We start from the raw sequence: 20994 nt of genomic DNA on the forward strand, positions 1-20994 counted from the left end.
TGCCCGGTTTCCCCGGGGTTCTTTGGCTAAAAGTTTTCCACTTGGCGTTTTTCCGGCCCCGCTTGATGCATCCACTCCACTTTTCCGGGCGGGTGTGTATCAACTTTATTAGCGTACCGTTTCGTGGGCGCCCCGCGGGTCACCGTGAAGCAAAGGGACGTACGCGGTGTCAACGGTTTATTATTGTTTTCTTTTTTTCTCGGTTGAACGGGAGTCTATGTTTTTCCAACTCCCAACTTTTGCTACCCTTTCCCATTGCGGGGCCTTCTGGTGCTGGCGCATAATTAATTATCCTCACTTTTCTGCCTCATTATGCAACGTGACTGGGATCGCACGGTGCAGCGGCGGATGCGCCTGCAAGCCGGAGCGAAAGAATGTTTTCATTCATAATAGCTTCGTTCCATCGCCGCTGGCTTGTGGTGCCCTTTACGGTGGCCCCATTTCGGCGAACGGCAACAGGGTTTTTGGCGTTTTTGCGAATGGCTGGCTTCTGGTTTTTGTTTGGGTAACATTCAAAAGAAGTTTTCCCGGCGCGCGGCGGACCTTTTGGGTGTTGGCGATTGCGATGCAATTTTGGATGCGTTTTCGCGTATTGCGCACCGAAGAAAAGGGAGAAGGTTAATTAAAGGCAAACCGGCGCCGCCGAGTGACGTCTAGTGGTTCGCTATGTACTGACGGCGGCTCTCTCTGGGTGTCACCCTTTTGACTACCAGAATTGGCGGTTAATTATGCTGGGATTCATGTTGGATTGATGTTAAAGATAGAACTCCACGAAAAGGACCCTCCAGAAGCCTCTGCTAAAAATAAATAATGTTTCTTAGAATGTCGACAGTAAACTAGTGTCAGCGTTGTGGCTAAGATCTTTATAAGCGTTGTGGCATAAGATCTTCTTTTTTGTGGTAGAGCTACGTCTGGCTTAGCGCCATTGCGATCGTGGTTTATATGGATTTGATAGTCATACGCACTAAACTCTCTCGAGAAACGATTGTCGATGCCGAAATGCAACTGTTTGCAAATTATTTAATTATGTTAATGGCTCCTCTGTACATCATACATCATCCGTCACGCTGCACCGATTGAACGGTTTCTCTTTGCGAAAGACGTCAGTGCAAAACTTTAATTTGTTGCGGCTCTTTCCGTTCCAATACTAAAATTTGTTTAAAACAATTAAGCCAAACAGGAGGCCTATGGCCTATGTAGGAGACAGTATTTGAAAAGGAAAACGAAGAACAGATAAGATCGATAAGAGTATAACAGGAAAAGTGTCTGCAATTCTTTAACAGAATCTGAATCATTTGTACTTTATACTATAAAAATGGTTTTAAGAACACTTTGGTGTATTTTTCTAATCATAAAAGTTTGATCTACACGGGAATTATAAGTTGGTAAAAAATTTGCTTAGAACTTGCATAGTTCAATCGTAAGTTACTTTACACAAGCTGATGTGCTAAAAGTGTCGGCCGAAGACCTGTGCAGACCTTTGTCGGCCGTGACTGGCTATCGAATTAAATCGAGTGTGAAAAATCTTCCCATGTTCGGGGTGTCATCGACACACTGACACGAGCCTTGATTCTAGCCGTCCCCTACAACGCCAATTAAACGCCCTCCCACCTCGTCGACTCCGCCCTGTTCCGTTTCCGGCCCGGCCCAGCCCCGGGCCAATGGTCCCATTAATCAACGGGCAGAATAATTCATTCAGGGGCAAAATTATCTAATCCCCTTTTCCTGAGCGCACTTGTCATTGCGCTGACATTGTGGAAATTTATCGTGGTGTGAAAAGTCATTCCACCCCGCGCGTCCCTCCAGCTACCCTCTGGCTGGCTGGTGTCACCGGTTTGGCCGCCAATTCGCCAACTCACGCCGGGACGCATCATCACGCACGCTAAAAGGTGTTCCACGGGCGAAAAGTTTGCCATCGGCTCTGCTGGTGGCCATTAATTAATCATTGTTTAGGCTCTCGGGTCGGGTTGGTGAAGGTGTCGTCGGTGAAGGACCGTTCGTGCGTGGCCCGTGATTGCGCGTGATTAGTTAAGTGCCCGTGCAAAGAAGATCATCTTCGGTCGCGACGGCGATGTTCGATGACGCGCACCAGCAAGGACCCTGACCCGCGTTGCCAAATCGGGAAGCCGGGGGGGACGTTTTGGTCTGGACACCCACCTCACGTGGCTGGTGGTCCGAAAGGGGCTGAAGGTGGTCCAACGAAACTCGTGGCCAAGATCACCGATATGTGGCGCCCGAAGGACCACTCACTCGCTTGGAGAAGTGGTTTCCATTAATCACATTTGACTATTGTTCGGTTCTGCGCAACGCTCCACGAAGGACGCTCTCCGAAAGCCGGCCGGCCGACTAATGAAGGGCATTGAAGGGTGCCATTGAACGCTCCCGAAAAGGCCACAAACATTTATCATACCCGGCCGAGGGACCGGGCGTACACCTGAGCGGAGCAAAGATGGGCCCACGGAGAGGACACGCCTCCTGGCCGAGGGCAACGATAACACGGCGGGCCGCACCTTTCGTGCACACGTCACGCTGGATGGCGCACAGATCGTGCACATTAAGAACGCATTTGAATATGTGCGGCCAGTCAGTGCCTCCTATGGTGGCGGAAGAACACGCTCTGTTTGACGGATGGTACTGTGCGATTGAAGGTTAGGTTTTCTTGATGGATCGACACGCTTACTGTGATCGATGCTGACGGCACACTGGGTTTGATTTAAATTTTTAACTTTCAAAAGAATGTTTACTTATGGTTGACGTGTTAAAAGATTAGGCTAAGCCTATGAAGAAGGCTAAGTCTACAAGCGTAGGGCTTTGCCACCCTACCTCGTCTTGACAGGGTTGCACAGAAACGATAGAAGCTGATCGGTACTGTTAATGGATGATTCCTCAAGGTATCGGAAAGACTTGATGATTTCATCATAAAAAATTAAAGAAGACATTTCTAGAGCCCGATTTCTGCAAACGTTAAATCGTCGGATGGTCAGAGTCGTCCAGATTGCATTGAACTGAGTCCATCTCACTGGATAATTCTTGTTTCGCACCCAATTCTTTGTGATACTATATTTACACTTACACGATCCTCTGACCAAGTATGTGATTAGAATTAAGAGATGGAATTGAGCCAATACCATTTAGTATAGGAGGGTGATACTTTCATTAAGTAGCACACACATTGAATATCAAAACACTTGTATTATTCGTTCTCTTTACGAACAGCATCAGTACCTCTTTGTGACGCACCGTGCCATAATATTTATTTTCAAACCTCAATTGGACATTTATTTGATAATTCGCGATCAACCAATTACACCACGCAAGAGATCCACCACGCAAGCCATCGATCAGCTGCATCTCCCTGACTAGCCTGCCGCAACTATTGCGGTTTATTTACACGGACTAGACGATTCAAAAGTGCATTACATCTTGTACGGTAGTTTATTTTTGCTTCGTCCGGTGAATTATGGCCGGGGTCCGGGTCCATCCGTCCATCTGCCCCGATCTTCGGAATGCGTCGTCGCGGTTTCACATTAAGCATGCACTCGCTCCGGGCAGATGTTTCAATTTAACTCTTTTCTCGCAACCAAGTTCGGTTGCTGGTGCTGCTCCTGGTGCGGCCGTTGCCACTGTGTTATTATTACCCTCGGACGCGGGCGGGCGCGGAAAACCATCCCCCGAAGGCGAGACGACTTTTCTTCGCGCCTGGGGGCGAATGCACTGACCCTGGCTGTGAAACTGCAACTTACCTGCCGGGATCCGGTGCCCTCTGTGCATGTGTGTTTTGTTTTAGGTGAACCTACTTCGGGGAAATTCGAGACGCATAACGACCGGTGAAGGAAAAAAACAACCGGAGGCCCCTCACAGCATCACGCTTTTCATTGTCAAGGCGTTGAAGGCCATCGACGGCAGGGATCGCGGTCGGTTCGACCCGCGGAACCGACCCGTCTCCGGTCGGGAAAGGAGGGATAAATAATGTGTTCATTCCCCTCGCGCTAGGGCGCACTGGGTGAGCTGCAGCCCCCGGGAGAGTCCTTCGGACCGAACGGACCCGATGAGTGGAGGTGGAAAATGGAAAATTTACGACGCCCCGTCGGGAGCCATGACGCCAGGGCTTGTGACTCTGCTGCTGCTGCTGCTGCCGTTGATGCCATTTAGCGATTTTGGGCCCTCTTGGCGCCGATCGTGATGTAGATCGATTGTGTTTGTTTTAAAATTAACTGAACCATGGCCAATGGCTGACCCGGGCACTCGCTCGGTCGGTCGGTCGACTCCGGCTGTCGAGGATGCACCGTTTTGCATTTGGTTCCAAAAATTAATTACTTCGCGCACACACACAGTGACGCTCAACGAAGCGTCCGGGACTTTGCCGTACGGAATCACGCTCTGCCGGTGCCATTCTCGCAAATAGTTTGGCCGGAGCAGGACGATAACGGCAACAAGTGCGTTCGACGCCGCTTTTTTCGACGATGAACCGTACTACCCAGAGACCGGTTCAACCGATGTACCCTTGGTCGTAGCTGGCATTTCGCCGCTGGCACCGCCGACACCCATTTCGGCTCCCCCCGGGGGTGGGAAAAATCCCGGGGTAGTGAAGAATTTTAATTTTCCCGTCCCATCGGCGGCGCGCTGCATCGGAGAAAATGTGGGCCAGTGCAACGCCACGAAGCGAGTGCTCGAAGAAAATTAACAGCCCGAGCCCGGCTCGGTCTCGTGGGCTGGCGTGGCGTTGCATTATGCGGTCCGTGTCGAAAGTAGGTGCCCGGGCCGGGAGGTCGTTAATGTAGTAATGCAACCGGAGGGAAGACATAAAACCACGACATACTAAATTTTCAAGAAAAATAAATCATTAAAATGGTGCTTTTTGGGGGGCGATGGCGAAATGGGGTTTGCGTTTTATGCGGGGAAGGATCTCTTGCTCAACATGCACGGTTCGTTGAGTGTGGTGTGATTGCTTTCTATGGCCACGAAATAAATCACTTCATAAAGTACAATTACGTGTCACACTCGGCTGAGTGTGTATTATTGTTCCTGAATTTATGTTATTTAAGCTCAGCCCCTCCGGGCCAAGTCGCTTTGGATAAGCGCAGCGCAGTCATGTGTTGTGTAAATAGTGCCGTCAAAAGTTTACAAACAAACAAACAGAACACAAATTAAATCGCAGATCACTTAAGACCTTTAATGCCCGCCCGCCTTCGTGACACTTTGGCTGCACTTTTGCGATAAATTCTCGCCCATCTCGGCCCGGTTGCGGTACTAAAATATCGTGGCAAGTCGCACCTCTAAGGGCTAAATTAACGCTCCCGACCCTGCTCCCGATGAAGTGCTTCCGTACTAACGACCCGGAGCCGGACCCGGATGTTGTGGATTGCGGTGCTGGGTTTGCTGTTGATCTTTGCTCCTTAATCCGTCGCTGGACCACCGGGCCCGGGGAAAGATGATTGAGCCGCAGTCGGCCCAAAGCCCGGCCCTTAGATCAACTGCCCCCGGGGGATGCAGTGTGGCACGAAAAAAGGTGGCAACAAACGAAGCGTAAATCAGTGGATCATTGAGCATGTTCCGAGAGCCCGGTGGTGGCCGGATGAATAGCTCGCCCAGGTCCGGACCGGTGCCGTGAGTTTCCCTACGACACTGGTTGCGGTTGCTGTGCGGTTTTTCCGTTTTTCCCACCGCTTTTTCCGGCTACTTTATTTTATGTTCCTCTTTAATTGTGGTTCTAGTGGCAGTGAGAGAGAGCGCGCGGGATAGAGTGAGCGGCACGGAACGAGTGTTTCCTCAAGGTGCTCGCAGATTACTAGAGGTTGGTGTAGTTGCGGTGCGAGTTGCTTGCCCGTCGGCGCCCATACACGGAGCTCGTGTTTTGCTATTTTACCCGGCTTTCGGTGTATTTTTAGACCAAAGAAAAACTATAAATTAGCGCCGTGGCGGAGCTTCAAATTTAATTACGGGTGGAAAACGATAAACCCGCCCCGTGTGTGCGATGAGCGGATGATGAGTGAAAGATGTGCGTTAAGAAAGAAGTGTTGCAGGTGCACGGGAACGGTTCCGTGCTGGGATGACCAGACGTTTGCTGGGGTTAAGCTAGGCCCCTACACTCTTCAAGAGTGACCGCAAGTGGCCGTAAGCGGCTTTGCTTGTTCAATTTCAGAACAATCACCGTGAGCGTGACGTAGGAACTATCTGTTGCTGGATTAATCGGAACGAAAAACGCCGGGGAAAAATGGCCAACTTGTGGCAAGTGTTTTTTGAGGATGTTTCGGACAGCGTTGCGGAAAAGGCAACGCAACGCCCGCCTCGAGACTGACTTGGCGTTTTGCAAAACCCGCAAAACTGTGGAAAATTTATTTTCAAACTTCTAAACGACTTTTTGCCGCACACAGTCCGCGATGTACATTCCGTCCCGGACCCCTTTTCGGTTGGGTTCCGTATCCTTTACGATACTTTTTTTCGATTTTCTCTTCACCAGGCACCAAGTTTTTCTTTATCTCCAACTTCTGCCTCGAGCGCGGCATTAAGCGGCCTTAAACTTTAGCCGTTGATGGGCTGAAGACGCTTTCTTCATGCATATTTTGTGTTACTTCTTAATCAACAATTCCCGGAACGTGGTTCCGCGTATCCTGGTGCTAACCCGGATATCGTGCGTGCGAATGTGCTTGATTGGGATTCTCGATTACGCGCAACAAACCGGTGGCCGCTGTTATGTTTCTTCCACACTTGACTGTTACAAGGTATACTTGCTATAAAAATGCAAGTTTAATTGGAACTCCAAATACGGCGGTCGGCGCCCATTAGGGTGCCCATGGGTATCCATGTCAGCGAATCGCATCTATTGGCACAATAATTGAATTATGGAAATCATTAAACGAATCAAGCTAAAGGGGTCTAGGGGCACCGCCAATACCAGCGTGGATTATAATTTATAGCATCGCTAACATGTTCCATTAGCGGTTGGCAGATTGAAGCCGAGCCATCCGAGTCTCGAGCGAGGCGAGCTGCGCGAGCTGGTCTTTAATTGCACCCAAAACGGGGACCTGCTCCACGGCGTTGCAGTGTTCGGCCTGCGATCCGCAATTGCACTGTGTATATGGAGAAAAAAAGAAACCGGACCACGGCGAGAAAGTATGTGCAGGAGCTCGCGCTGCCGTGCTGCCGGGCTGGCATTAAAAAGTCGTAAAATGGTCCCCGTGCCAGGCTCGATTTACCTCAATTACAGTCGTTTACCAATCCCATAGCCAGCCGGCCGTGTGCCGTGCCGTGGCCATGCATTTATCTAATGCTTCCACTTTTCGCACCGTTAAGGTGCTCATGAGGGCTCATTATCGAGGATGGCCGAGCGCGTGTGGGGATCTGGGGGTGCCAAGAGCTGGCGCGTTCGTCACGCCGCGTCCCACAGGATCCTGGGTCCCCTTTATGAAACTCGTTCGGTGACCAAAGTGGGCTCGCTACTGGAAGACGCCATTTCCAGTTTTTTTCCAGCGCCTCAATAGAGGTGATGTGTCAATAGTGGCTGCAGTTTGCTGGCTTTATTATCGGTTGCACTTAGCTCATTACGGCCAACCGGCTGGATGGCTGGCGATGTTGTGCGTGTGCGGGCTGATGATGTTTAGGTGGTTGGTCGGATGACATTGGCTTCAAGGCGGGCGATCCATCTCGATGCCTTTTTGCCGTTTTGTTAGGCAGCAATTGTGTTAGCAGATAACCCGGAAATGGCGGAAGTTTGTTAATGCATTGTGATGGAGCACGGAGCCAACTCAAAGGGCTTCGTTTGGGGAATCCACTACTAGCAACGCATTTGCCAACAGCGTGGTTGGCTAACTCTATTGCCTGCGTCACGTACACCGAACATTGCCAATGCATTAGCCGAACACCATCGGGAGGATTCTTTCTGCGTCATCCGTGTTGGCTCCGGCTCCCGGAGTTTTCCATTTCCATCTACTGCCTTCTGCCGTGTGCGCAACAATTGGCGTGTGGCAATAGCAAATTGACGTTTTCCTGGCCGGCTGATGTCGAAAGCGTCGAATCATTTCTTGCGCCACCCAAATCGCGAAGAACCGAATCCTCTTCGCAAATGCTTACCGTTCGGCCGTTGTTTGGGCCTCGGCGAGAAGCGACTTTCCGGGGGATTACACGAACCGGCGGCAAAGGTCCTAGAGGTCCTCCACGGAGCAACCGAGGAAATGATTTATTCTTTTCTTGGGCTTTTCTTGTGGCCAACATTTTACAGACTTCGCCGCCGCGAACATTGTTGTGTATCAACAAACTGTTGATGCGACGGCCCGGTTCCGGTAGGAAATCATGCGTTTTATTGCTTTTAAGAATCCCACCCGCGGGGCGCGGGGGGATTGGCGCGGGGCTAACAATCCCGCCCGTAAAAAATGAAATGTTAGAGAGAGCACCAGAGATTAACATTGTCTCTGGTGCAGGCCAAGACCGCGCAGCGGTTGTAGAGCCAAATAAGAAGAAGAAGAAGAATCCCACCCGCGGTTGATCCGTGGCCGTGAAGCGCGTTGTCGCTGGCGAAGAGATTAAGCAAGTCAAGGTTCTCCACAAAAGAAGCTTGACGGTGGATATTTTAAAAATAATCTCACCAACCGCTCAATTGTTGGATGATGAATCGCAGGATAATGCTTTGCATGGCCAAAGACGGGACTACTGAAGCGTCCCCCGAAGCGGGCTCACATACGTTGGTATGCGTTCAGTACACCCGCAGGGTGAGCGTGGCGCTTTTATTGAAATCTTTTGACGACGAGACACACAATACCCGAAGGTGCCTCGTTTAGGTCAGTAATTGGCATCGTTACTGACAACACTATTCACTTATGCTCGGCCACTGGCCGGGCGGGCCTTGAATTGCCTTTGGGGACCGCACCGAGAAAGAGACTATCAATCTGAAAGTTATCCGAAAGATGCAAAGATGGTAATGGTTTAATATGTGCACCCCTTCGGGCCGAGGTCGGGGATGCACAGTGCATTGTCTACACACACACAGAGACAGCGCGCATAAAAGCGTGTCGCCAGACCGGATTCGCAGGATCGTAAAGCGGGCCGCCCATCGATCGATGCGACGGACGGGTGACAAAAGCACTGGAACTGGGCCACCGATACGATTGATCACGGCAACCAACCAGCATTACAATGCTCGGCTCCTTCCGGCCAAACGCGGTCACCCTTTCGGGTGGCTCGATTGTTTTCCCGCGGGCACTCTCTCTCTCTCTCACTCTCTCTGTGACTCCGGTGCTATTTATCTCGCTTGACGAAGTCGCATTAAAGGTCCATTAATGCGTGTATCGAGCCCGGCCCGTCGAGGGCTTACGCGATGGCCACGCCAGCAACGCCTTAAAAGGCATCCGCCGGCTATCTTCGGCGCGCGATCACGGCGAAGACCACGACGACGACGGCGACGACGAAAGCAAAAGCCAAGCCAAATCCTCCGTAACATCGAAGGCCGTCGGTACGCCGGCATCGGCGAGTGCATAAATGTTTACGATATGCGAAACAGATTGGTCGTAAATATACACAATTCCTAATGCTTCGATCAGTGCTCCGGCCGACGGATCGTGACGGCGAAAAATTTTGCCAAGCCGATTGGCCTTTGGCCACGGAGCGGACTTTGGCAAACTTTCGTAGCACAAGGACCCGTTACAGTATGTTCACAGTGACACTAATGTTAAATGATTACCCACGCCGATTGTGTGGGGTCCCGGTTTGGACGGGGCGGCAGACCTTCTGCGGGGGTCAGAACTTTGTAGAAACATGCTTCGTGAGTTCGGCGACGTGACAGGCCGTATCGGCACCGTTTGATATTGATATGTTGGCTTGGCTGCTAGTCGTTAGATTCGTCGACGTCTTGTGACCCTCGTGAGCGGGAAAGTTTGGTCCGGGCTTTAATAAGTGCCAAAGCTCGCGCCAAGTCTAGCCCCGGTTCTGGCGGTGCTTAATTTAAAGTCCCTCTTAACGCTCCCTCGGTCTGTCTGCGTGTAACATCTGCCGTTCGTTCGGTGTCTTTTTAGTGCACACCACCCAGAGCACTATCCGTGAGTGTGGTCGTTAAGTACATGGATCGCCAGCGTCAACCAACAACGCTGCACTTTGGGCGCCCCTCGGATAATGTTGGGGCTCGGGCGAGACGATGTACCTCGGCAGCTAGGCTTTATGAAGGCAATTAAACTGTTCGCTCCTGAAAATCCTGTCTCTTGCCAAGCCCGGTCGGTAACCGATCCGGTCGGGCCGTGGTGTTGTTGGGTTGTTCGGGAGCCACGTGTATGTGGCTGTCGGAACATAAAATCCACAATGTACGTGAACCCGGGCTCGGGATGTTATGATTCGACCTCGCTCTACACGTGTGTGCGTTGGATGCAGCTGCACACACTGTCCGGGAGCCGGGTGCCGGGAGACATACATACTTGTAGTTGGGCCAACTCGTAACCGCTCAGCGAAGCTCGTAAAAAGACTGTAGACTCAAAATTAGATTTCAACTTAAAACCCGGTCTCGGTGCGGGTCGTGATCCCTGGCCGGGGATGGAAAACCGTACCCTGCAAGCCCTGCAAACAAATCCTGCGCACTCATCCTGCGCCGGTCTACCTTCCGGTCTTCACACGCGGCGTCATCGTCCTTGGCTCACTTTCACCGGCGAGAAAGTTTCTCCGGAAAATTCGTTTATCCTCTTCCATTTGTGGATTTTCCACTCACACCGTCGATGGCACACACACACACAGTCCCAGTCGGGGGCTGTTTTTATTTCGTTTGAACCGACACGCTGTTTTGCGGGAAGGTTCGTTTTTATTGGTGGTGTCCTCCTTCGGTGTCTGGATCTTGTCGGATACCAACCGGGCCCCTAAAACATGCTTCTTCATTTCGATGCCAGCGACGACACGTCACAGGTGTTGATGGTTTTACAATCTTCGCACGTACCCAGAGACACACACACACAGACACGTGAAAAGTGGCCGTGCGTGTTTTAATCGTGTTTCGAATGTTTTTTTTTGTCCTCGGTTCGGAGGGGTTTTCGAAAATGGCCAGTACATCGGGCGCCCCGTTAGGTGTGCCACTTTCAGCGCCGGTGAATGAGGCGCAAAACCTGTGTGTGTCCTCTTATCATGGTGATCATAATTTTCATCATCCTCATCATCATCGGCCACCACGCTCGGCTACTGGTAATGGACACTCACGTCTTCCCAGATTGACGTCTCGGCTGACGGGGATTGAGGTAGAGGTAGACTTCGCGGAGCGCAGAGGACAGGCAGGGGATGTTTTACAACCACACGGGCCAATCATGTACGGGCCGACACCGAGCGCCCAGTGCACTTGATGCACCCGAGACGGAGCTGCTGCTGCTCAATCTACGCCATGCTACGGGTGCTGCTCCGTTAGCTCGTCGGAAGATTTATTGACCGGTTGATTAATTCGCCGGCGGCACGGCACGGCATAGACGAGTGGATTTGTAGACGACGCCGGCCGCCGTCGGGCGTCGTCTGTACCGCAAACCCCGTGGTGATCCGTCCGATTCGGCCCCGGCGGTTCCAGTTTTTGGGTGCGAAGAAAAACTGTGGAGATGTGCTTGTGGTTTTTGGTGGACAGGCACCAGAGTAAAAGGGCGAGCCACCTCTGGAGCCACCTCTGTGGCATAGTGGCATTCGAAGTGATTTACGTAGCCCGGTGCCGGTTGTGAGCCAACCGTACTTTGTTCTAATTTGCTGCCACAACACAAGCGATGGTTACGATCGTACAGGACGCGCTAACTCGGCAACTGCGGCATTGAGCCCCGACCGGCAGGGGATGTTATCTTAAAGATGTGACATCTTAAAGATACTTCCATAAGCAGAATTAGATAAAAGTGTACTAAATTGTGTACTAAAATCATTCATAATTTGCCGGCAGTTCAACGAGCTTCAATAATACTCGACTCAACAAAGCCTTGCGCAGGTTCCGAAACTAATTATTAAACTAATTTTAATAGCTGTCCCCTTTTTGGCTGGCGGCTTCCAACAATGGCGGATCCACAATCTCCAACGTCAACTGAACTTGCGGTTGTGGGAGAGTTTCGGCTTCGGAGTCCGCAAATTCCACTCGACATTCATTTCATTAAAACATACTTTGCAATCAGCAATACAGCTAATGCTATGCAGCCGGTGGTTGAAAACCATGGTACCCATGGGGTTTAATTAGTGCTCCGTCCACCGGACACGGTCGCCCGCGCCGTCGGCGGCCTCAACCCAAACAACCCTGGCCGCTCCCGTGGAATGGAATTCCATTTCAAAATTTCGTCACTCCCGGGGCGCTCCACTTCGGGTGCTCCATTCCACGGCACGGATTGACATCTAGGCGGTGTAGTGGGGTGGCCAAACGATGGTCATTGCCCCACGTCCATCATCTCATTTTCTGCCCATCCATCGGGTGGCGCAGGCGTTATGGCGTGGTGTCAGATCACGTGAAATTTGCCCAAAACGGTGGATCCGCCTAATGACCCGCTTCCCATCTAATGTCGCGTAGTCCCCCGACCCCCACTTTAGCTAGGGCCAACTATCTGGACCAGAGTGTGGAGCTTCTCCATCGGGTCGGGTGTTGGCGTGGAACGAATGGTCGCGAAGAAAGAGAAAAGTGGCCTCTTGCGTACGCGTCACTTCATTCAGCGAGCTGACCACGTTGCCGCAGTACTAAAAACGAGGAAATAAAACCCTACAATCCACCCGAAACCTGCTCGGACTTGGTTAACGTGCTCGTAAAATCTATTTGTAAACACGATCGTTTCGGGAACGCACTTTGCGTTTTTTTTTTTATGTCGCTTGGGTTGGAGGGCTTTTCGCGTTTGCGAAATGGTTCCCGGGTTTCAGGCCCTCTCAGAGTGTGTCTCGCCGTTGTTGGGGTGTTTTGTTTTATTCGAAGCGTGTAAGAACCTTTAAACGGCAGTTTGTCGTACTTGCCGATCGGTGTCTGTCGGTCGGCTGTGTCACGCAAAAGGAATGATTTCAAATTTGTAGAATTAATTGGGAAATAAAACATTCGAATGGCCGAAGTTCGACAACATTTTCGTTGCGTTGTCGACGACGTTTCAGCGAACAGAATTGCCCAACAGGAGACGCACCGTGAGCGCCACGTTCCATGTTCTGGTCGCTGTACGACACGTGGAAAGGATTAGATGTTTGTTTTTGGTGCACACATACACGGCCGGAGGCACAAGACCATGTTAGCAATGTGTCAACGAACATTCCGACATCCCGCGGCCAAAACGTGGGCACCGCTCCAAATCGTCTTACAAAGCCGATCTAATCCTCGACGACGACGACGACGACGTGTTTAGCGAGGGACACGCGGGAAATGTTGTGTCTTTCGGCGCGCGGCAACATCTTAGGCGGGATGGGGGTTTTGCTCACCGGATGTAACACCTTTCGCGCAGGGCGAAAAACGGTCTAATAGGTCCTGCCGGTCGGTGCAAGGTACGGGTTTGGGGTCCGAAATTATTAATTAGTGCTGGCGAAAAATGGGTGGCAAAATTTATTTTTACGCACGGTGACAGATTCCGTTTCGGTGTCGATGTCCGGTGGCGACAGGGAGAGAGGGTGACGCGGCGGTAGATCATGTTTTGAAAATGTTTTGACGCCACCGTCGGCAAGCGGAAAGAGCTATGCGCTAGCGAAATGTGCGTACACGCACCCGACCGCACAGCTTCCGCCCTGGTCCAGGTGGAGTCTCTTCTTTTCCTGGTCTATTTTTGCACATATTTCGTTCGCGATACACTGGTGATCGCGAAATAGGCAGAGATTGGGCAGCAACGCTGAGGATCAAAATAAGATTGCTGATTCGAAAATAAAATTTAAGATAACATAAAAAGTTACAATAAATCAATTTGATGAAGTATTAGGCCATGGCTAGACCAAATTGGGTACGAAACCAATTTCAATTTTTAATCTTTCTATTCACAAAGTGATCCTCTTGTAGATCAAACTACCGACTTCTTCATTTTTGCTGGTTTGTTGAACAATTACAGTCATTCATTCATTCGCCAGATGATTTGATTGGAGGCTTTTATTGATACGGTGCTAATCTGTTACTGAAGAGCATGAAAAAATTTTGAAAACATTGTTTAGCAATTTCTATATTTATTTAATACAAATGTACCTCAAACCGAGCACTTGTTTGTATAATAAAAAAATAGTTTTATGTTCGTCTATCACAAACTTCATGCTGGTCATGCTTTGCGAGCCATGGGGTGGCTCATATTTGAACAGGAATCGGGAGAAAACTGCATCGCCGACAAATCGACGCTCCGCTTGGCAATGTCTGTGTGCCGGAGACCCACTATTTTTGATCTGGTTAATAAAACTCATCTCGCACGCACCGGAATGATTTATTTCCGCTTAGTTTTATGTTTGCTTGAAAAGCGCCCCCGAAGCCGAGACGGACGCCTGACCGAAGACAAAATAAACTTTGGACTCCGCTTTGGGGTTCGCCGTCGCCGTGGCGAAACTTATGAATTATTCCCCATTTTGTATGTCATAAATTGTGCCACTTATTTTTGGCCACTGGGTGGCGCTTACCGGGTGGTCACACCCCTTGTCACCAAGCACCCAGAGAGCTGGCATAAGGGCGTTGCCCAAAGCCAAACCAGGACAACCAGAGCAGAGAGCAATCGAGTGACGGTAGAAACAAATCAATCAGCTGTCAGCTGGCCGCCGGCCGATCGAATCACTGTCACCGCAAATGTCACTTTCTGGTCCCTTAACGAACGCCGGCCCCCTCGGTCGCCGGTCTCATCCCCGCGCTAATTTGGGTTCCTCGGCGATTCTGTCTGGCTGCCGGCGATTGATCCGGCGATCGATCTCGACGGTTAGTTTGGTGCCGATAATCGACATGCCACGGCGCAAAAGGTCACCTGTGGGTGCAAGTGGAAAGAAACAACTTGTCTCACTGATTACCATCTCGCAAGGGCCTGCCTTCAGCCGCACATACCGCACCGCACCCGCCGAGCTGGTTTGAGGTTAGGGGTATTACTTTTCGATCGACTTTTTCTGCGGTTTCGTTTCCTGTCAACGACCACCGACCGGATCAATAGTGGTTTGAGGATAACAAATTGAATCAAAGTTCTAGAACGCCGACCCGACAACAGCCGGTAACGTAGATTATACGCCCATAATCCCATCTCGTGCCGAGCCTACGCCGGGTGGCCATGTTCTGTTCGGGTCGTTAAGATAACTTTTTGGGCTGGAGGATGCGCAAAAAAAAGGCCCCAAACGCCTAGTCCCAAAGTTAATCGCGGGGTGCTGTTGGTCTGCGGGCAGTAAAACAAAAGGTGTGAATTGGTGGGCCCACAAAGTGGCACTGGTTAATGGGTTGCCAAACGAGGGTATGAAATGTAATTTTATGGCTCCACTACAAGTGGAGCCGAATTTTCGAACCACCGACTCCGGAGCAGCGCGCGACCTCCAACACGTGGTTGCACCCGGGGGGCGCCGTACGGGATGATTGAAATGTTCGTTTGCCGTGACCTTTGGCCGGGCATGACTAACGCGAGGCAGTTGCAGTTGTCTCACCTCACGACGACCCCCAGTGGCAGGGTGGCCGAGGTGGCCGCAACACGCAACGGCGCAGCATGTAAATGGGCTTGACATTTTACAATTTGTGCCGTTACACGCCGGCTGGCGCACGTTCTCTAATCCCGCTCCCGAGAGGGTTCGCGTCACGTGTGGGCTTTGGCGTACGGCCACCACAACAAACCACAGGCGATGAAGCGAAGGCTCACCACACAGTGACGGCGATTGACGGCCCATGATGTCATGTTACTGAGCTTTGAGTGCGGGCCAAATTCGAGGCAAAAAGTGCATACACGGTGCACCGTGCGCTCGCGAGTAATCACTGGGCCCGTGCGTGCGTCGGTCGCACGGTGAGCATAGACCCCGTGCAGCAGTTTTTGTTTCCTACAATTTGCATGCCCTTTGGAGTGCCTTTTGGAGAGAAAAGAAAAAAAGAATTGCATAAAACGATTCCCTCTAACGAGTACTTTCATGCTCCACATAATCAATAGTTACTTCGGGGTGGGTTTGAGTAGCAGCAACATTATTTTTTCGGAGCAATCCCCTGTGCCGGACGGGTTTCGCTCTGCGTTGCGGGGCCACTTTTTTTTTCGCCACCTTCTTGCGTGATGGAATCGGTGGATTGGGCGCACTCCAGAAAAAAACCAGCCACGGTTGGTTTGGAAAGCGGGTATCAGGGTTAGCTTTGTTAGGCAAACCATCGAAGGAAAACAAAAAAACGCGCCGCCTGTGGGAACTAACGTTTGGCGGAGTAAAAGAACCGTGCAGTAGTAAGGAGATGAAGGTTTTCTAGTAGGGTGATTAGTGATGCAAATTTCTCATTGATCCCCATCCGCCAAAGGAAGCTTGCATAAATTGCATACAAAAATTAGGTATTTTTTAATAGTAAATTATAAACGGCTTTCTGAAAATAACTACTAATAAGCTCCAGGTTAAATTCTTGTTTCAAAACCCAATATTTTCCTGTAAATCTATGCTATTGAAAACAGACTTGGTAGATTAATTCGAGTACTTCGACTGGTTTCGTAGTGTAATTCTTTTATAATAAATTACCATTATGAATATAGCCGAGCTAGCCCGGGATAAGGCCATTCTAAAGTGGAGGAAATGCCACACATTGATTACGATAATCTTGTTAAGTTAGATTAAGACAACTGTTAATTAAATTTAATAAATACGGCCCAGTCCGTTCTTCTAAGATTAAAAAAAACCATTATGAATATGAAACAAGCACATCTTCTACTGACCGCGTTGACTTTACCACTATTGGAAGTTAAAACATCAGATAATTGTTATTCTACGAGGGTAGCAGCTTTTGGTCGTTCAGAAGGACGATCACCGTCCCCAGCTACCCAACATTTCACAGTGGTAAATAATGGTTTAGAGTTTCCATACGCAGGGTGCAACGCATCTGTTGTGTCTGTTGTGGCCTTTGAAAAACAAACTGTAAACGACACCTCGAAACCCGAGTTTTTCCATGTTCACAAAAACACTTACCGACCAAATTCACCAGCTTTCATTTACTAGTGCTACTATCTTCATGTTGAGGTCGGAAACATACTCAACCCACCAGCGTGTATGGCTCGTTTCGATTTTGCACTGCTTTGGTTCATGTAAAGGTGCTCACCATAAACGTCGCGCAAAAGTCAAATCTACTTAGAAAGACAATAAATTGTCTCCAAAGCGGAAATCCCAAACAAAACGGAAGTGTGGCCGCGGCAACAATCTGAAACTGCGATCGGTTTACTTGTCCCGTAAAAGCGCCCATTTACCGAGGCAGTAAATGTCACCGGCAGTAAAATATTTACCGCTCTATTATCAGCTGAGGCACCTTCGAAAACGAAAAAACAGAAAAAACGCCGGACGTCTCAGGCCCTGGCTGGCTGTGGTGGATTAAAGATAAATCCGGGCCTCCGGCGGTGGTGTTATGTAGACCACTGGGCTACGTGACCAAATTGGAAAGCGAACGATAGACGGCCAGTAGACGGGTGGCCGGATTGGAAAAAATTAAAGCACCTTAAGCATCCGTCGGAGCGGACCGGTGAAGCCGATCCCGGAAGGGATGACTAACTTATGGTAATTTCATCTCCGGACTAGCACCCGGACTAATCAACCGGCCGGGACCGGAAACCCCCGGAACCTGCAGCTGCAGCATCCGCCGATGGTGATCGATATCGGGAAGGGGTATCCAATCTCATTTAAATTCCGTAAAGCCCCGAATCCGATTTCCGGTCGCTTCCGTTTACCGTGGGTCGGAAGTGTGGCTTTCTTCGGTCGTTGTCGATGCGATGCTGGTGAACTTTCGGTGGTTTGTTTGTTGATTTTACCAGAAGGGACTAGAACCCAGGCGGCAACAAAGTGATTGGATCTTGTACCTTGCTCGGGGAGGTTTTCTTCTCGACCGTGAGCGGTGTCCGGATCGTAGGGCTTATTGCGAAACATTGCAGCATGCTCTCGCCCGCGTTCCTGCTGCTCCCAAATGACGAATGTGCAGCAGCTTGCGGCCGGAAAAATCCGGTGGGCTCCCCGCCGGGCGGCGGCCAATGGTGTTGGCAATTTATTAATAAACACGCATCCAGCAGCTGAGAAGCTGGGAAAAAAATCATGTCGCACAGCGGGCGTTTTGGGAGGGCGTGGGGCGCAGCTCAACATAACACCGCCGGGAGACCGGGCGTCTTACAACTGCCGCCTGCAGGCAACGCAATATATCTAATATGTATAAGACGCCGCCGGTCAAAAGTCACCGTCCGCTGGAATGCGGCAGGGCGAGCGAGTAAGCGACAAGGGTCGGCAAGAGAGTGAGTGAGAGAGAGCGAGCCAGAAAGTGGGAGACTTTGGTTGATAGTAAAACTGCAAGAAAAACATAACCACAAGGTGAGGTTAAAAAAAAAAAAAAGGTGTGCGAAATTAGGTCACTTCTAGAAGGATGGCAGACGGGAAGCATGCCCGACGCCGGGGAGATAGCGGAAAGGATGGAGAAATATTTATGCGCGAATGTTAATGAACCGTACATCGGTGGGTGAAAGAGCATGGCGAGATCGTGCCTCGAGCTGGTCGAAAATTGAGCGAATTCAACGCCGTTTTGCTGGCTCTGACGTCAGCCGATCGGGAAGGGAGCTTCGAGGCGAACCCTTGAGAAGTCGAGGAAAATGGATGCCTTCGAAGGGGACTTAAAATGTTGGAATACTTTTAAATTGGGAGACGAATTGACAAATGACTGCGTTTGATGTGATCTAAATAAGAAATTGAGTCATCGTGTATTTTGGGTATTGAAATTACGGAATAGAGTAGGGAAGCAGAATCAAATACTAATTGTTGCCGGTTTATGGGACCTTCTTTGGACGCTCTTTAGTGGCATTTCATTATTTCTCGAATGGTCAACATCGGAGTGCCAATCCAGGCACTTACCGGGCTATTCTCATTCTCTCTTTTCCGATTGGAAAAAAGAAATCCTTTGCGATATTGATACTTTAATTGATTAAATGCAAAAAAGTCTCAAATCTCTTTCATCAAAATATAACTATGTCTTTGAACTATGTCTGACCTCCGACTTCGTTAGTCCGCCATTTTTTATGAAACTATCTCACCTTCGATACGTGCAGCATAACATCCAACGCACTTCTATTGTGCAATGATCTGATGGTTTCTTTCGCTCTCCGTAGATTTGTCTCAACTTCGTGAAAGAAATCTCCGATGGTCCCCGCGGCGTGCGCCGTTCGGTTGGCCGTCCAACAATTAGTCCGGCATGTCGATGTCGAGCGTACACTGACCTTCGATAATTGTCGCTCGCTTAGTATGCTGCTGCTGGCCAGCCGCGGCAGCATACTTACCCGGTCACCCACCGGGAACGCGATGGTTTTGATGAATGACAAAAGTTAATTACGGTGACGGGGTGTAGAAATTGTGCAACACGCGTGCTGACATTTTGGTGGCAGAAAGATTAATTGGTTTGTCACTCCTCGGTGCGTCCATTGGGATATGACGTTTCTTCGTTCGGGAACGCTTATTTTTTTGGTTCGGAAGGACGTGGCGGAGAGCGTCGCGGCACGCTGTGATGCTGAGAAGGAGAAATGTGCGCTCAGCCCGTCAGTTCGAATTAGCGTTTAATGATCGTTCGCTTCCGGGATGGGTTGGTGAGAAAGGTAATAAAAAGAAAAACGGAACACGCTGAGCGGTAAAACACGAACACCTTTCGCCGAGAACAGGTTGCCTCGCCGGTGTAAACCACGGGATGCTGCCACGTGACCGCAGGGGTTGTCAATTTCACTAATGGTGCCGGTGCACCGTCAGAGTTCACCGTGAGGGTTAATGGTTCGTTTAAAAACTAATTTGGGGTGTGCGGCGCATCGCGCGGTAACGTGAGACGGGCCCGTGTTCCGGACGGGCATGTCGCTTTCGCTGTCAGTCAGGCCGCGTAAAGATACAGGGCAAGGTGTTGAAACACTCGATGCCCGATGGTCATTAGGCGCGGACGAGTCGAATTGGAAGAGCAAACCTTTGATTGAAGAGTAGCATTTAATTAACACCACGAGTCTCCCCTGTTTTGGAGGACCTGCCGTGTCATATCGTCGTCGTGTTATGGACACGACATAATGTCGCCCTCGTTATGCTTTTGACACATTTTGATTTACCGATCGGGGGCTCAAAGCAAAGCTCTTTACAAAAAAAAGTGTCGAGAGTGCGTCGGCCGGGAATCGAACCCGGATCAACTGCTTGGAAGGCAACTATGCTGACCATTACACCACCGACGCGCGATGGAGCCCCTTCACTGGAGCGAGCATAAAAAAATGTAGCAATTTAGTGAGTTCCGATAGCAAACTTCCAGCGATTTGGCGTTTAATATAGTTGAGAGTTTTCTTTAAACAAAAGTCCGTAGTTGCATAACACAGACAGAAATATGTATTACTGTGGAATTAATAAACAATTTTCCCCCATATTTATTTTTTATCAAAGTTCAGTAGCTGCTGGTTCGGACACCAAGATCCAGTTCGATCCTCGCTATGATTCGCACACTTTTTAAGGTCCGATCGAATGAAGAGGTTTCATTATCGATCGGGGTTTCCCCCCGGGGGGATTGTGCCTTCATTTGAAGTATGGCTGCTCCGCTAATTAGCATCCCCTTACAAAGTAGCAGTTGCATCGGGCGGGCGCTCAAATGTGGCAACGCATTCGCGAAGTCTGCCGCGTCTCGCAGGCATCAACCACTGTGATTAACGAAACGCTTTCCCCACTATCAACCCCCGGGACGCATCACCCACGGGGGAAAGAATACCTTTTAATTAGGCTACATTACCGTAGCCGCGGGCGCCACCTAGATGCGTGGGGATAATGACCGAAACAATGAAATACAGGTAATCTACAAAAAAACAACATTGACGAAACTCGGATCCACTCGGATCGGAATCGGGGTTCCGTGGCATCGGGGATCTACTGCACCAAACACCGCCAGGGCGCGTAGTTTATTCGCCAGCC

At 50.1% G+C, this 20994-nt stretch overlaps 1 non-coding gene across 1 annotated transcript; it reads right to left on the bottom strand.

Annotated features, from left to right (window-relative positions):
* Positions 1-20201: 20201 nt before the first annotated feature.
* Positions 20202-20273, bottom strand: Trnag-ucc (transfer RNA glycine (anticodon UCC)). Its single transcript has one exon. It is a non-coding gene; the product is annotated as a tRNA-Gly (tRNA).
* Positions 20274-20994: the final 721 nt, after the last annotated feature.

This window comes from Anopheles cruzii, chromosome 3, assembly GCF_943734635.1.
Source record: "Anopheles cruzii chromosome 3, idAnoCruzAS_RS32_06, whole genome shotgun sequence".
Classification (NCBI taxonomy): Eukaryota; Metazoa; Arthropoda; class Insecta; order Diptera; family Culicidae; genus Anopheles; species Anopheles cruzii.